The sequence below is a fragment of the Corvus cornix genome, chromosome 2 (assembly GCF_000738735.6).
Source record: "Corvus cornix cornix isolate S_Up_H32 chromosome 2, ASM73873v5, whole genome shotgun sequence".
Classification (NCBI taxonomy): Eukaryota; Metazoa; Chordata; class Aves; order Passeriformes; family Corvidae; genus Corvus; species Corvus cornix.
The window spans coordinates 27165355-27183574 of NC_046333.1; the positions used below are offsets into that span (position 1 = coordinate 27165355).

At 40.5% G+C, this 18220-nt stretch overlaps 1 long non-coding RNA gene across 6 annotated transcripts in view; it reads right to left on the bottom strand.

The window, feature by feature from the left end:
- Nucleotides 1-18220, bottom strand: part of LOC104688917 — a 37473-nt gene that overhangs the window by 12082 nt on the left and 7171 nt on the right. For all 6 annotated transcript variants that reach the window (XR_005601381.1, XR_005601380.1, XR_005601379.1 and 3 more), the window contains exon 2: nt 10992-11208. This is a non-coding gene — a long non-coding RNA (uncharacterized LOC104688917). The remainder of the gene's footprint in view (nt 1-10991; nt 11209-18220) is intronic.

An 18220-nucleotide genomic window follows, 5' to 3' on the forward strand; every position in this document is an offset into this window, starting at 1 on the left:
GTTCAGGCTGATGCCTGAGATGGCCATGTAAAAACAGAGACTAGACAAGAATAAGGGAATAAAGGTAGGCATTTATTTGAAAGGCCTTCAAAGGTCCACCCTGAGCAGTGAAAAGACTACACCCAAGATGGACCCTGGGTCACGAGTTCTTCACACTTTTATAAGTTTGGTCCATTTGCGTATCAGGATCAATCCTCCAATTACAACCCCAGTTAATGACGTAGCTACCCCAGATTTGCCCTCCTCTTCAGAGGCCATAGTTTAGATATTTTGGGGCCTAGGACAATCTAGGTGTCCTTGGAGAGCAAACCTAGGGAGGGTTTTTTTATGTCTACCCAGCATGAGACAACAGTAACAGGCCACAAGAAACTTCAGAATTACACACTAGGCAGTACAGGATTTGAAAAATATAAAAATTAAAACCTAAGGCATCAAGGCCAGGGGTAAGTTTGTGCTGGAGAGGTGGGGTCTACTGCTGCTTTGGCATCATGCCTGTCTCCGTGCAAGCACACTCAAGCCAGTGAGAGTGCATCTCAGCAATGGCAGAGGGAACCTCACTGGTGGGGAGCAAGGCATGGGAAATGATACAGGACATTCTGCTTGCATCTGCTCAGCTGGCACATACAAACAAACAGGGCTCCCTGCTTGCACTATGAAGACCTTGACAGAAACCATAATGCTCCTCCTATTTTGCACTGGAATTACAACTGAATTGTGCCTGTGAGTTGAACATATTTACGTACTAAAAATATACGAATCCTTTTTATTTTAAGGTTCTTGACTTCCCATGCTGCTTCCTTCTTTGTCTTATCCATTTTCTTTAATTCTCACTTTATTTTTGCCTCTCCATACTTTTGCAGGTACTTTCTTTCTGGTGTGCTTTCTATCACAACTTCCAGAACAGATTTCACCAGTATCATTCCCCTTTCTCTATTTTAGATGATAAAAAATTAAGTCATTTTTCACATAGTGTTCCCATTTGAGACCTGCAGTAGAAAGCAGCAATGAGAAGCTACTCAACCCTCAGGGAAGGTCCTGGTAAGAGCCCATGACCAACTACTGTGCTGGAGACACTTGCCATGTTCTCTGAAAATGTTTTATTTTGGACAGTATTTTCACTTGGTAGCAGCATGCTATTTTGATATTATTTCAAGCTTGTCTTGTTGCATCATGTAACAGCAGCAAAAATATTTTTCAACCATTTAGAAACTACCAAAGGTTATAATAATGATGGATCTATGCCCCCAAACATAAATCCAGATCTTAATCATTCAAATACTTACCTTAGTAGTGTGAAATTTATCAAAGAAAGGTTTTCCTTCTGTATATTTTAATTCAAGCTGTGGATTTAAATATACTTTGTAATTAATTACAAAAATTCTGTAAGATTTTCTTTGAGCCTTATGGTCTCCTTAGTATAACATACCCAATTAACAACCAATTGTAGGATGAAAGTAAGCTCCCTTGTGCACAAGTTCATTTGGAAGCAGAGTCTGATCTGCTACATTTTCATCTTATTGACAAAAGAATCACCAAGAGTCAGGTTGCTCTTGCATCACGGAGTGTACCTGTTATGCTGGCAGCGAAAGGAAACATGTTAGTTGTAAATGGAGATGTTACCTGACAAACTGCTAACATAATAAATATGGAACTTTGTGTCACCATTTATGAAATTATTTATCTAAAGTTGTTTGTTCCTTGTGGTTCCTAAAAGAAAACACAACATTTTGTATTAAACAATTTAGGTAGAAATCCTCGAGAAGCGAACTTCCAAGCATTTGGATTGATTGGCATTGGTCCTTTTGAAGTTAAATCTGGCAGGATGGGGAGAGAGCAGAGTTTTGAAAAGTTCATCTGACATCACATATTGTCAGTATAGAAACTGAGGGCTTTACTTCACCTGCTTTTATTGAGTTAAAAAGATGATTAAAAGAAAAAAAGAAAAGGAAAAAACGTTGCTTAAAAGCAATGCTTGTAAGCATGAAATGCTTATATGATTATCCCTCTAGTCATAATGTAATAATAGGATTGGTTACTAGAAATACTTTCTCTTTTAATGCAAGCAAAACACCTGTCAAATTCTTTTAGCATCTTATACAAACACTCATGAAATTTTCAATAGGAAGACAAGGAGAATGAAGAGGATAGGAAAATACATATGTAATGTAGGTAGGGTTTGTATTACAGTGGGAGAAGCTGGAAGGATAGGAGGTGACGTGGGAATATTCGATATTTGGGGTTAGAGAGAGGCAGGTTTTGAATGTGGTGTGATTATAACTGATTGATTAAAAGCTGTGAGTGTGGACCTGACATGCTGATAGAGGAAAACCCTCTTACAGAAGATGCAGACAAAGAAAGATGTGCTATTTGGAGTTGAAAATGTAGGTTTCTCAAGCTACAGACACGTTTTTGTCAACAACAGTGATTTTGGAGTGGAACGAAGTATAATAATGAAGGACAATATTTGATGTGCCTGCTACAGCTTTTAGCAGAGTAATCCAAGATTAATGTCTCAAACAACTTGAAACTGGAATCAGTACTGACAAGCTTACCAAACTGCTTGCCAGCAGCCAGGTGGGGCTTTTTATTATTTTATTGGTTTTTTTTAAGGAAGATGACATTTGGAGTTTGGACTAAAATACTTGGAATTGGGAGACAATTAAGTGTCCTGTATAGAAAAGGAAGCTGTCACTGACAGAAGGTGGGGAGACAGCTCTGACTGAGGCTACACACAGAAGGCTTCAACACTGAAATGTCACTGGCTTAATGAAGGGCTCAGCAAGAAGCTTTCAAATAAAAAAAAAGTCAGTTTGGATATGGGTCAGGATATTCTAAGGGCTTGAGAATAACGGGAGAAGCCATGTTTTTTAGGAATTAGAGCTTCACACTTAGGAGCTTTGATAGCACTTTTAGGAAAAGCTTCAGTGTAGAGCAGCTGGCCCAAGTTCGGGATTGACCCTGTTTACCACTCAGCCAAGACACGAAAGTAGAGATGCTTGACAGAAAAGTGTTTCTTGGCTAAAGGTACAGCATTGCTCCCTGGAGCCATATGTATATAAAGAGGGACAATATGCCTGTGTGTCATTAACAGGAGGATTCACAGTGTGGTGTTGAAAATGGAGGCAGATGTAGGAACAGCAAAGCTCTTGACTTTCAAGGATCCAGAAGGCAGTGGACAAAGGCTCTAGATCAAGCTTAAAGTAAATGAGCATGGTTTTACAACATCAGAGCACAAAGCAAAGCTGAAGCAGACTTCCTGTTAGGGAAACGTGTCCAAAGGTATTTAGAGGTAAAGGTAATGAGTTAGAAATTGGTTTCAAACAAATATGCTGGACATGAGGAACATTGAAAAGAAAAATGCTGAGCTGTATTTAGTGCAGCCACATACAGATAAACTAATTTCTGAGTTCCTCAAACCTGAGTTTGAGGTATACGTGCTGCAAAAGTCTGGCAAAAAGCATTTGGATAAATTGTAAAAGCGGAGCATAATTTCATCTGTGGTATTTATGAAAAGGACTGCACTGATTGCAGGTACTCCAAAGAGTGACGGCGTCTTAAGGTGCTGTGGGTGCAATAAAGCCACTGTAAATCCCAGCTGAAATGAATCAATATCTTCTTCCTAAATCCCTTCATTTGCAGAACTTGGTGACTGGGCAGAGTTTACTAAACTCTGCTCACTTTGTGTGTCTTCAGAGTGAGGATTGGAACTAGAACTGAATACAATTCTAACAGTGAACATACATGAGAGACTATTTCAGTGTGAGCAATTACCCCAGAGCATAGTCAGTGCATTTGCTCATATCTAAGAGTAATGGATTCATGACTTCCAGTATAACACTGCTGCTTGGTGTTTAATGGCATAGGAGTAAAGAAAGAGTATGACTTTTATAAAATTGAGATGGAAGTCCTGTGTTTTGCCTCACCTCAGGAAAATATAGTGTGTGTGGATGAAAAAGGAAAATACAACATTTGAAGAAGCAGTGCTGTTGCAGGGGAGAATAAGCAATTGTACCAGGTGCTGGATGTTGGATATTCTTTCTGGCCAGAAATGGCACATATTATAAAGGAAGTTCTCCTGTAAAATTAGCTGAAGCAGTATCAGTTATGAGTTGCCAGTACAGTCGCTTTTGCTTTAAGATTTACAACCTACCTTTGAAGTGTGACAGATATTTGTACAGTAGGGGATATTTAAATTGGCCTCACATCGGATAACAAAGTACAGCCTCTGAGAAGGGCGTTATACAAAGGCAATAGGGAATCCACCAGTACCAGAGGCTGTTCCAGCAAAGAGATCCTTATACAGGGAGAAAGGGTTTGATTCACTACAAGTAGACTTAGAAAAAGACTCAAGGTGAAAATGGCAAATAGCAAAGAAGAAGAAAAAAGACTCATAGTCTGGATCTCCCCTCGTTTTGCTGCATAGAGCAGACAGTGCTTATACATGACTGAAGGGAGGGAGAGAGAGGTAGTAGAAAGCCAGTACGATAGAGCAGATATTGGGATGGGTGACATATTTAGAAGTAGAGGAAAGGACAGATAAGAAAGAGGCAGTCTAATAATTGCCTACAGATAAAACCAGAGGATAGTTAGAGAATATGCACACTGATGTTATTGAAAAATGGTCAAAAGCTTTCATAAGGTGCAAGAGGGAACCAGGATGTGGCACTGGGAAGTGATAAGCATGAAGAGATGAGAAGGCATGTTCTAAATCATTGTGGGAGCCAGAGAAAGCAGCCTCATGCTTATCACATCTCCCAGCACAGCTCCACAGATTTCTATGCTTAGCACAGGCACATTGGGCAGGCAGGTTGGAAACACATCCCCTCTCCTTCCTAGGGAAGGCCTTACAGTGCATGGAAGTGCAGGTGGGATATGGATGGGTGTCTTGAAAGGGGAAACATGGCCAGCCACTCTGCCAGGCAGTGCCATGCAAGAGGGGGTGGGCTTGGGCCCTTCCTAAGGGTGGCTGTGCAACCTGGCATTTCCCAAAAGCTGCAGCTGTGTTCACATAATGTGGATGCAAGGAGGATTTGAACATAGACATTGTGAGTCTATCTTTCATTTTAGATGCAGAACTAGATGAAGAGAGGGATACTTGAGAGTAATGGCCTCAATAAAAAAGCAATAATAAGCAGTGAACAAGCAGTTTCTCCTCTGACCAAGTGCCCCACAGCTAACCTGAGGGGTTTTGCAGGCAGTAATGTTTTCTTGGGAGAGGATCACCATCAACTGCTGTGTTAAGCCCAGGACAGCTTGCTCTGCCCTTGCATTTTGGCAGCAGCCTTTCTGCTAGATGAATGATTTGCAGAGCAGCTTTGTGGACTGGATTTGTGAGGATGATCTGGTTTAAAAAAAAAAAAAATAGCTGAGGGGAAAAAGAAAGTTATTTTTAACCCAAACCAGTTCATTATTCATGCTTAACGGGAGAGCTTCACCAAGTCAGGAAGGCACATGCAGGCGGGAAGCATGCTGCAGAGTGGGGCTGTGGGGCCTGGGTTTTAGCCACTGCTGTGAGCTCAGCTTCTGCAAACATGGCAGCTTTCACCCTGCTCCAGGGCTTTTACAACTTACTGTTCTGAAATTGAACTTGAAAAGGCAACCATTTAAGGTTGCTGCTTTTCCAGGAAAAGTACCCCCACTTTTAATTTTTAAGACTGTTAGGTTGGTAAAAGATAAATTCTCTTTCTCTCTTCCTTCCTTCCTTTCTTTCTTTCTTTCTTTCTTTCTTTCTTTCTTTCTTTCTTTCTTTTCTTTCTTTCTTTCTTTTCTTTCTTTCTTTCTTTCTTTTCTTTCTTTCTTTCTTTCTTTCTTTCTTTCTTTCTTTCTTTCTTTCTTTCTTTCTTTCTTTCTTTCTTTCTTTCTTTCCTTTTCTTTCTTTCCTTCTTTTCTTCCTTTCCTTTCCTTTTCTTTCTTTCTTTCTTTCTTTCTTTCTTTCTTTCTTTCTTTCTTTTTTTCTTTCTTTCCTTTCTTTTCCTTCCTTCCTTCCTTCCTTCCTTCCTTCCTTCCTTCCTTCCTTCCTTCTCCTTCCTTCCTTCCTCCCTCCCTCCCTCCCTCCCTCCCTCCCTCCCTTCCCTTCCCTTCCTTCCCTTCCCTTCCTTCTCTTCTTCCTTTCCTCTTCCTCTCTCTTTCTCTCCTTCTCACTCTCTCTCCTTCTCACTCTCCTTCTTTCTCCCTTTCTCTCTTTCTCTGAGGGAGGCCATTGTAGCAGTAGAAGGTGATGGCTTTCTGCATTCTGACCCTCTGGGCAGCTGCCTGGGGGAGGCTGGGCTCAAGGCTTATAGGGTGAACAAGAGAAAGATCAGGCAAAAATAAAATCCTGACTTTGAAATCAGTAATAATCCCATTTCTTTATATTTGAGGGTGTCACCATTGTGCTAAACCATCTCTTTGTAGCAGTGCCATGACCAAGCACAACAGAGACAGTGCCCAGCTCGGAAGGAAACAATGAAAACTATGGGTTTGCTACCACAAAGGCATTAACCAAGGCAGGCTGAGGCACATCTTGACTATGGCCAGTCATCCTTCTGCCCATGGATGCCTTTTGTAGGAGCTGAGAAAGCGGCCCATCTTTCTCAAGCCTTGCCATAATTCCTGAATTACATAAATTACTTTCTCCTCTTCTTTTCTTGTTTTCTTTTATCCTGGGAGATTACTGAACTGAGAGTCTGCCTTCTTATAATGAGACCAGAGTACATTGGAATTATCTGTGGGCATCAGTTAATAAATAGCAGAATAAAAGGCAAAGAGCTGGCTGGGGGTGATTCGTGTCAGAGCAGCACAGGGCAGCAGCCCTTTTCTGGAGCAGCGCAAGACGAGCAGGGGCAGGAGGGTGCAGCTCTTCTGTGTGCCTACTGCAATTAAACTAAATTGCCCGACTCTGTTATCCTCCCCTCGCCTCAAAAAGCTAGAGGATAAATTGCTGTCAGGATGTGGCTATTAATGAGACTGAGCTGCACAGTGTCCCCTCTGCTGTGCTGGAGGAGGGTGAAGTGAGAGAGGGTGGGTGCATCAATGTGGACAACGAAATCTCACAACTAAGGGAAAGCCATCAGTTCTGATTTATTACTTGAGTAGCTGTAGCAAGCCATTAAACAGTTAACACTCATCATCTCAGGAGGAGATAGGAACAATGTAAACAAAAGCATTATTTACTTGGTATTCCTTTTTTTTATTATTAGTTTAGTGCAGAACTTGTAAGATCGCTTATCCGTAAGGTTGCCCAACACTTTCCTTTGGGAAAAGCTGTTTTCAATTGCTTCTAGCAATTCTTAACCATTTAGAGTGTAATTTTCCACACCAGATACTTGGCTCAGACCAAGTAGGTTTGGAAAATTTCCAGGACATTGTGGTTTGCGGGGGTTTTGTCCTTTTTTTTTTTTTTTTGAGGCATTACCTGGGGAACATACATTCTTTTGTCCATGCTAAGATTTAAACTTTTAAAATGTGTTGAAGTGGGAAGGCAATATTTGCTGTCCCATGGTGATCTGCCAAGATTCAGCAATATTATAAAATTACGGAAAAAGGTATTAAAAAAATCAGAACTGAGCATTGTCCTTCTCCTGCCAGCTCAAGGGTAATGGGATGTTGTGCTCCGAGAGTAATTGAGCAAATAATTATGTGCTGTTTGTTTGCTGAGTCTGCAGTTCAGTGTTCAGGACAAAGCTTGAGGATTTCTGTGTTTCTACATGTGTTCGTGTGGCAAAAGTGAGATCAGCTTATTAGATTCATCTCCCAATGCAGTGAGGAAATATTTTCCTTTGAATAAGGACTGCAGGATTTGGCCTTTGAGTGTGTAACTTAAACCTCTCTCTCTCTAATACAGAATTGTATTTATTTTTGACAGACGTGGGGCAGGAAATAAAAAATGGGAATCACCTTTCACTCTTCCAGAAGAACACAGCAATTAGGCAAAAATAATAATTCCTATACAACATCAAATGTCCAGGTATTCTTCTAGTTGCAATCTTGTGACATTAGCAATGCAAGTAAAATCTTGTGTTTTCTTCTGTTTGGATCAAGGAACCTAGAAACAGTGACAGTCTATTTTTTTATGGTTGCTGAATCTTTATTAAGAGGCATTATTCATGGTGTTTGATTTTTTTGCCTTTATATCCTCACATCCCCATGGTTACTGTTTGATTAAACTTTGATCAAAGAAAAGACAAATTATGTTGTTAGTTATTTGACCCTGTGTGGAAAGGGCTCTGTGGGTAAATAAGTTAATTCTAATTCATACAGGCACAAATTCTGAAATATTTTTCAAGTAGAATTCCCACTCTTAGAGGAAAAAATAAAGTCATTTTTAGCAGACTATGCATGATATGGTCTTTTATTTTGTTCCTGGTAAAAACTTGTCATTACTTGTTCGTTCATCTTTTGACTAGATCAGACTGCTTGAAAAAAGAAAGAATACTCTAAGGCTGAAAAAACACCCTTGCATTCAATGTTACTGACATTAGGCAATCGATGCTTGATTAGAAAATCAAAGCCATTTCCTTTTCATTCTTTGAAAATATTTGCCTGTTTGCATCTGTTCACACTGAACATCAAAGGTGGGATAGGTTGGTTACGTCCCTGCGATGCTGAGCGATGTCAGTGTGCTAGAACAGAGAGATGTGACCCCCTGACAACAATGGGGCATGTGAGCAGCCCTGCACCCTTCATGTATCCATATGTATGTAGTGTATATGGGGCATCTCAGATTGGAGCAACTAATAAATGCTCAGCTGTATTTGAGCATCAGCAGCACCTTTTTTCTGATCCATGAGGAGCCAGCTCAGGTTCAGGGCATGCTTCTTTCAAGGCTTGATTGAGCAGCAGTGCATGTGTCCAACAGCACCAAGTACATGGTCTGGGAGAGATGCCCGGGGGTTTGGCCTCTGAGGCGACCTGTTTGAGTGTTTGACTGTGCTTTTAGCAGTACATCTTACAGTGGGACACAGCTGGCTTTTTCTGTACAGGGATGAGTGGGGCAGTTTCAGGCCAGCCTGAGGTATATTGGCCTAGGGAGTGACAGAGGGATTGTGTGTAGTTTAACAGGCAAATGTAGCTGGAGACAGGCTGTAGAGTTCAGTGTGGGAGTCGAGACAAGTTTGGTTTGAGAAGCCTGGGATATTCATCACAGTATTTGCACTGGCAAGAGAAGAGGAAACTCCTGTAAGAGTAAGGAGTATGGGACCTCATTACAGCCAACACTGTAAGCACAGGGCTGTGCCAAGCTGGGTGAAAAAGAGGGATTCTCATTTGTTTTATGGTGCTTGAGGCAGCTGGAAAGAAGTGTTAAAATTGGTTAAAACCAGGAAGCTGGCACTCAGAAAAAATAGAAGGAAGAAATTGAGGTAAATGCTTCTACTGTGACAAAATTAGTCACAGTCAGGAGGATTGCTTGAAATATAAAGTAATCCTGGAATAAGCATCACCAGCACTTAGGGAAAAGTCCTTCAAAAAAATGTGTGAAAATGGGACAGAGACAGAAAGTAAGGTCTTGCTTAAGCTGAGGCAGCTAATAAACTTGATAGCAACCTGGCTAGAGCTTGGAGCCATGAAATGCGCAGGAGTTTTGGAGTCTTACTTATACACTTAGATTAATGTGACAATACTAAGAGAACTAGAAACAAACAACCTATTTATCTGCAAGGGGAAAGAGTGACTGGGGATTTTGAATCTGCTTAAAAAAAGGAAATTGCACTAGAACTGTAGGCCTGTGTCAAGTGAGCAAAAACATTTGACAGACAAACAGTTGATCTGGACTTCATTAAAAGTGAAAAATGTACAAGATAGAAATGCACTTGAGAACCATATGGTTTGTGGCAAGTTATGATAGCTCCCTTGCTCCTTACATAAGTCAAGAAACAAATGCTTTATTCACTTTTACATAACAAGCCGAGATTCATTAATCATCTCCTCTAACAACAATAGGAGACAAAAGTATCTTGGAGGTGTCTCGGATGAATTATAGTTGAAATTTCAGTGAATTCAAACACAAGAAAGTTGTTAAGATATGATTTTGATATGGACAGATGACTCTCGATCTTTCTCCTTTGCTCCTCTGTCCAGATCAGCTATGGATTATCTCCCAGGGATGATGGACAATGGCATTTAATTTCTTAAGAACTAATTTATGGGGTGACTCAAAAAATTAATCAGGCAGGGGCCAAGCCCTCTAGCACCTTCAAACCATTAATTTTTTACACCATGTGGGAAATGGCATCCAGTTGTTCACACAATGAATTCCTCTTTTCATGCAACCAGATGTGGGGCATTAAGAGGAAAAATAATATTGCAGCCTTTAAAAGGGGGAAAGCTCCCATCAAGAGGCCATTTTGGGCTAATCCAGAATATAAATTGAAGTGAGTGGAACTTCATAATGCTCAGCTAAGGACAGAAACGTGTCATACCAGTTCTATCACTGGTTCTTACTGAACCATTAAAGTCATGCTTTTTTCCTCTCCTTCTCCTTTCCCCAGATCTAAGGGCATAAACTTGCTGAATTAACAAAAATTCTGCTCAGTCAAAAGTGTGTCAGAAAGACATCTGGATTATCTGTGTAGCTACCCACCACTTCTGGTCATCAGGAACTGAAAGAGAAAGAATAGGATTTAATTTTAGAGACTCCTATGGCTGATGTTAGAACTTCTTGAAATGTATGTAACTACGAAGTACTTTATTAAGCCTCTAAGCTTCCCACCCAGGTGTCATGAAGTTCAGTGCAGATTCTTACCAGATGGATTTGCAAGCATATATCTATTTCTTGTTGGTTAGCCAAAGGAAAATGACTGAACAAGTCAGTTCATAAAAATGGCTTAGGCTGATTGTGCTCTTCCTTTCACAGCATTATTGGAAAAATATGGGAGAGAGGATAACTGAAAAGCAGACAGTAAATGATTGTCAAATAAGAAGTTGAAAGAAAGATAATATTTCCCTCTACTTCAAGGGTTTGATGGTTATATGCACTTGGAACCATAAAAAATGTACATTCAAAATACACTTACAAGGGCTACTCTTGGCTTTCTGGAACATGGCCTCCTCCTGCTTCATTGCTCATCCACTTTTCTCCATCCTCTTAGGAAATTTTTGCAAGTTCCTCCACTTCTCTCTGTCATATCCTGATTCACCCATGCTTTGACACTTCACTTGGGTCTCTGCTTCTTTCCAGCATCCAGAGCAGTTTTTGGTTCTTCCTTCCAAGCTCAACAGTTTGATCTGCTTCTAAAAATACAAGAATGGTCCTTAAGGGGACATTGCCAACAGCTGCACAGCAGAACCAAAATGCTTTCTTTCTACCTATATCCTAGAACATGCTACAGCTGGGAGTAGGAATAGATATATTTACAAATGGTGAAAAAAAGTAATGGCATTGTTCTGAAAATGAGATCAGAAATGTGAGAGTTGGGACAGTAAAAGTTGCATATCATACATGATCAGTAAAGAGAGACTTTCTACCATTAGAAAAAAAAACGCAAAAATGCACAGACTGGGCCAACTCCCCAGATACTCACAGCATATACACACAGGGTTCACATCTCCTCATATCTTATCACCGGACCTTTGCCAATGTTGCAAAAAAAACATTGTAATGGGTTATAAAAGACGGGAACCAGAATCTACCAGAGTGAAAAAAATCCTCTTGAGAAAGTTTCCATTTTAGCTTACTTACATTTCAGACTACTGGGTGAAGATTTTAGGGAAAAAAATACTTGACAGACTGTGGGAAATTTCAATGCAAGACCGCAAACATTTCCAGAGAATGGAAAATGTTCCAGCTTTCTGCAAATAAAAACTGATAATGCAGTGATGGCAGCTCAGGTTGAAAGGAGGCATGATAATAAGGAATTCTCTCAGTGAATCCTGAAAAAACATCCTGAAAGAAACCCTGAAAATACTGGATGTGGATGAAGAACCCTAGAAAGACACCTCCTCTCAGTTATCTGAAGCAAGGTTACATGTAACTGCTGTAACATACTGGGTAGTGCTAACGCAGGTACATTCTGGACTGTGGACTACAGCCCATTAATCCCCACCTTGGCTGAAACACAGGCTGGTAAAATGGCGAAAAAGTTGCAGGGTATTTGTTTTGAAAGATAATTAAGATTTGAGGTGCTTTCCTAGCAGACAAACATTGAGTGATGAGTTTGTATAGGGTTTTAAAATTACAATTTCTTCCCTGTTTTCAACGTAATTTGATTAGAGGAAAGAATGTCTTTTGGTAAATTTATGGTTGAACTGAGTGGGATTCTTGAAATAGCAAGAAACTAGGTTTGATGAGTCAGGAGATCCCTTTTAGGTTAATGGTTGTAGCCAATACATATTGATAAACCAAGGCATACAAACAGATAAATGACTTCTGGTCGATGCATGATGTATGAAGCCATGCCAAACCTGACAGTTGTCTGGAGAGCTCCTTCATTTGGGTGGGTAATGTGCCCTGAAGACCCATAAGGACTGCCAGTGGGTCTGCTGATGTTTAAGGTGTAGGAGTTGCAGCTTCATTTGCCTCCTTTGGGGCTAATGTGGGGTGCTGTATGTAGAGGTGGCAATGGAGACCTTAGATCCTGAGGCCTCTTTCAGGCAAATAAGTGCAGTAAAAACAGCAGAGACTGGGAGAATATGGGCTAAAAGCATATTCCAGCTTAACCAAAGCTGCCTAGGGCTGAGGATGACTGGCTACAGGCAAGTGTGATGGAGTAAAAAGGGCGAGGAAGGCATGACCTCGAGAGGGAGTAGAGAGAATTTCTTGGTCTCAGCACTGATGGAGTGGTAATCAGTTGTTAGGCCAAGCACACTAGAGGAGGCAATTTTTTCTGCTTTGCTCTGGAAAGCAATCTTTGTATACAGTGTTGTAATAAGACTAGATTGAGAATACTTCTGCTTGATGTAAGGAAGAAATCTGATCCTTCAGGTACATCCTCGTGACACCTGTACAGAGTGGCTGACCACATTCAGGTGAAATGAGGAAACAGGGCTTTCCATGTGTACCCAGACTGCAAAATTGTCTATTTTTCGATGACTCTGTTTCCTTGTTAGAGATGAAAATCTAAAAAAGTGTGACACATATTGTGTGTGGCTGCCAGGACAAGGGGAAATTTTCCCTTGGGTGCCCCTCGTGGTTTCTACATAATTTCTCTGGAGAGTGTATACCCCTCACAAAGACAGTACTGTTGCAGGAGGTGAACACCTTACAAAGCCACACCAAAGCACAAAACATCTTTCTAATTACTTCACTGCATACAGGATAATTACAGAAAAAGGATGAAAGCCAAAATGAAGTACAGAGGCCCTTGAAAAAATGCCACCAGGTAAAACACTGCTGCCATCTCCTCTTCTTTACCTGTTGACCTGTCCTTTCATGTCAGCATTAAATGCCCACTTCCTTTAAACAGCTTTTTATCCTAACTAACTCGCCTAATTCACAAAGCTTCTTGAAATTCATTTTTGTTGACTGCCTGCAACAGAACGCTTTAATGTTTCATTCCTTGTAACTGAGTAAGCTTTCTAAACTCTGCTTGCATTGCTTCAAGCAGTCAGGAAATGGTCATCTGCCCTCACAAAGCTAACTCAGCTTCTTCAGCCAGAAACAAAATAGACTCCATGAGTTTTGGGTGTAAGATGTGTGAAGGAGAATAGTCACGGTAGGTAAGACATGGTCTGTAAGGGAGAGTGCATATCAGTGAACACAAACAGGGAGAATTTTGCCTCATTTATCTGCAGACTGAGAAAGCTGCTTGATATTCTTCCTCTTCGGCAACGAATGACAGCACAAAAAATGATCATGTTATTAATTCAGATGAATAGTACCACACATCCCTGCATTATATAATTATTTCATTAAAGTGAAGGATCAGTTTAAAATCATTAAAATCGAACCAGCCAAAAACAATACAATTCCACTGACATTTGATTTAATTAAAATCTGAAAGTTAGGAATATTTAAATAAGTATTAGCTCCAGAGAGTCTCTGGAAGAAGCAGCATCAGGTACCTTACCCTTCCACGCATCTCAGAGAGCAGGGGGCAGCAGAAGGAGTGAAGAGTTCTTGGGGATCCCAACTCAGTAAAGATCAACAAAGCCAGCAGTAGAGGTGGGCTGTACACAGTTGTTCTAAACATCCTCGAGTCAGTCAAGCAGGGTTTCCAGATTATCAAAATAAGTATTACTTGTTCAATTCAGTCTCAAGAGTCAAAGAACCAAATTGATTCTCTGAACTGTGAGAAACAATGGCTCCAAGCCAAAGCCTGCTGAAACCAAGACAAAGATCCCCTGCTGAGTTCAATAGCTTGCTGGATCTCACCCAATGCAAGTAATTCCCTTTTTCTTTCTAGAATGAGTTTCTTTTTCCTGTGGCAGCTTCACACAATTTGGCTACCTTTATTTGAGCAATGTTCTTCTCTTACATACAATTTCAGATTTGTACTGTTTCCAATACTTAATAATTTTGCATTGTCAGGTTACTTTTCTCCATGGTTTCAGAGAGTGAACTGACCTAGTTAAAATTAAAGGTTACCAGCATAAATTAGATTAGGATGGTCTAGTGGTCTGAAAAAGGTGCTGTAGCATGCTGTGTTTGTCTTAATTTGCTTCAGTATGAATGGCTGCATGAAAAGACAGTTATTAGAGCTACTTGGTTTACACTGTTATAATTGCAGATCTGATTATATCCTGCTAGGATGCAACAAGACCAAATTATCAGCTACTTCAACTAGAAATATAATAATTTTGTTTTATTTTTAGCTATGAGATTTCACATTTCATTTGAAATGCATATGAATCTAGCTGGTAATAAAGTAATAGTGCATACTGACAGCAAGGATATTTCTACCTTCTTAAGACTGTCTATACTGGGATCTCTCAAGATAAAAAAAAGATTAAAAAAATCTTATCCTAAGCTTTGGAGATTGCAAGAAGTGGATAACTTGCTCACTGTATCTTAGCACAGGCCCAAGGTCTCTGTCAATGAGCTATGAATACAGCAGACATCTGAAGGGTGATTAATGTTACCAGCCTCATCTTCCAAAAGCATCTTAAGTCTGACTCTAGGCACAGTGCAAATACTGTGATGCTGAGTTACTGCTGGAATACCATCTGGCTCAGACTTCTTATGCTTGCCCTTAAACCTGTGGGGCTTTTTTGTACCATGAAAATCAGACTAATGTCTCCTAAAGAAGGATATTGTCTCCTGTCAGTCCTATTGTTCCTGTAAATACCTCTCATCACTACTAAAAGGACAAGAGGATAATGGATATTCATCCTGAATGGAGCCCAGAAGCACTTCACCCTGGGAACTGCATCACTCTTTGCAGGCAGAATCCCTGCAAATGTCAAAGCGAGGCCTATTAACAATAATGCATAGATAATAATTAGTAAATAATTGATGTTGACGTTGCCATTTGATGCTGCATATGGCTCTGCTGTGTGCATGGTAAGCTGAGTGGTTGGCTCCACTGGTAAAAGCTGCATTGCTCTTTGGCTTGTTGATATCCAGCTGTCTGTCACACCAATATCTAATGGATGGGTGTGCAGCGATTGCTATGCTGAGCTGCAGGATGCCAACACTTCTCCAATATGTGGCAGCAATTCCCCACAACTCCGTATCAGACCATAACTCTTTCTTATAAAGCCATTTTTTAACACAGCTGCAGCCCAAAGAGACTCTCTTTTGGATCCATTTTCCATTGTGTAAACTGTTATTGTTTTAAACCTATTTTCTGCTCTTTTGCATACTTTGCTGTTTGTTACTAAGAATTCAACTTATTGCTCAAAAAATGCACCTGGGACTCATTTTTGCATTGATTGTAGAATGGTTTTGTTATTTTTGGGGCTATGGCTGCATTATAGATGCCATGTTAAAGGTATATTGGGACACTTCAGATCTGCTGTTTTCTTCCTTCCTTGCGTATAGTCAGTTGATATTTTGAAAAGAGAGTAGGGAGAAAGGGATGGGATAACTGAGGATGGAAAGACTTGTGACAATGATCAGGGAAAGTTTTTCTTGCTTTTTCTTTTGGAGGAACCAATCTTGTGTTTGTACCATTTCTGTGTGGCTGCAGCAGAAAGTTTCTGCTTCTCCGTGCATTTTGTATCATCTTGGGTTTCTGTCTCAAGTGTCCCACCAATTTATGCTCCTGGCATATCTCTATGTGAATGCCATGTAGTTCTTCTATCAGAGAAAAGCACTCATAAGAAACTTGCCCCTCTTAGCATCCAGCATTGTGTAAGAGTGGTTGCTACAGAGTGCCTGGTAAGATAATCAGCTTCCCTTGGCTTTTGGTAGGACCATTTTGTTTCCATCCCCGTATCCTAGCAGTGCTATTTACCCCCACCACCTTCTGTCCCCTGTGTTCCAGAAGGTGCTTGGTTTCTAGAGATGAACACACATTTCCTCTTCTTCAACATCAGCAAGCCTTGAAAATCCAAGTCTTCTTTCCCAAGACATAAAGACAACCTGAAGCATGCTCATAGAAGGGTTTCTCAATCTGGGCTAGCTGGAAGAGGGAGCATTACAAGAGATGGGTATGGGAGCACAAATAGAGATTTTAATGAGAGGACTTGAAATTGACTGAGGGTCAGGCAAACGTGTGCTAACATAAGGCAAGTTGTGCTGGTGAAAAATCTAACACAGGTGAAAATAGAACAGCTTGAAAGTTATTTAACAATGCAGAGCACACTGCAGTGGTTCGGAACAGCCAGGAAGGACTGCCTGAGATAATAAATGCTGTAGTGGAGTTTAGGTAGATGTGAGATGTTTGTCTGTGCTGAACAGCATCAGCAGCTTGTTAAGGCCAAGTGAAAAATAAATCACTGACTTCGACAGACTTTATTGCTTACTAAGTCCTTACATTTAGATTTACACAGTGAACTGGACTGCCAGAGTGCATCTAGAGTTAGTGAGCTGGTGCTCCTCAGCTGAAGGAATTATCTTGATTTATGTGATAAGCAGTATGCACACTTAAAGAAAACCAAGGTAGTTTCCTCATGCAGGGACTTACAAGCTTCAGTGCCTGCACACACACTCCCTTTTGCACTATTGCCAGGGAGAAATTCTTGGCTGTGGTCCTCAAGTTTCCTGAAGAAGTTATAGCAAATGGTTGGCATTATTTATTCCTTTTAAGGGTAAAAAATCCTACTATCTAGTATTTCCACTGAAGAGATCTTACACCTATTGAATCTATAATCCTTTGGGCTTCTTTCTTCACTCTTGACATAGAAATTACCTCACTGTTTATATTCCAGCAAACCCAAAGCTTTCTTGTCCACAGCCTCTCAGGATCCATTTAGACAGCAAGACCTATTCAGATGCCAGCACTCACATCAGTGCTGCATTTTGTGCTTGAATGGTTTAGCACTATGAAACTTAACTCTGAGACAAGCGCTTGAAAACCCTGCCCAAGGGACAAAGCCTACATTCAACCTCCTGTATTCCACATTTGCCTTCCTTGACTCATCATCTCTCCTGAAAATTTCCTTGCCTGTCAGTTCATTACCTCACATGAGCATATGGTGGACAACCCTGTACAGAGTTTAAAGAACAGGAGTCATGACTCTGCTATACCTCATGCTGTCTATGCCAGCCAGCTTTGCAGATCTGTCTGCCCTAAATTTTTATTTAAGCTATGCTATCAAGACTGCTTTACAACTTTGGTTAGTAGTTAGAAGCTTTTTATTATTGAAGGGCTTAGGGTCACCCTGTAGGCACACTTGCAGACAGACCATCACTCAAGTGAGAAGGAAAGGTTAGTCATCTACTCCCACCAACTTTCTGTTCTCTGTTTAAGTCCCTGAGGAACTTTCAGGAAGGCAGGAGATAGGCTTGATCCCCTCTTTTGGTTTTGTATGCAACTGTGGTAGTGGAGGTGATAGAATTAGCAGTAGTAAAACACAGGAGAAGGTGGATGGAGATGGCACTGGGGGTACCAGTAAGACAAATATTTCCTGACTAGCCATGGTGTGTGTGTGTGTGTGACTATAGATGGAGATAGCACATCTCCAAGAAGGCTGATGAAAGGTTAAATAACTTTTTTTTTAATAATGGACCTCATGAGGCTCTCTGAGGTTGCTACAACAGACTAAGTGAACAACACCATTGCACAGTTCTTTTAACAGCCCTAGTATTTTCCATCACTGAAAATTATTTGTTTTACAGGTCAGATGCCCTATCAGTATTGTCAGGATTTCTTGTCATTCTGACATCAGTTGCATTTTATCCCTTGTGATTTCTAGAATATAT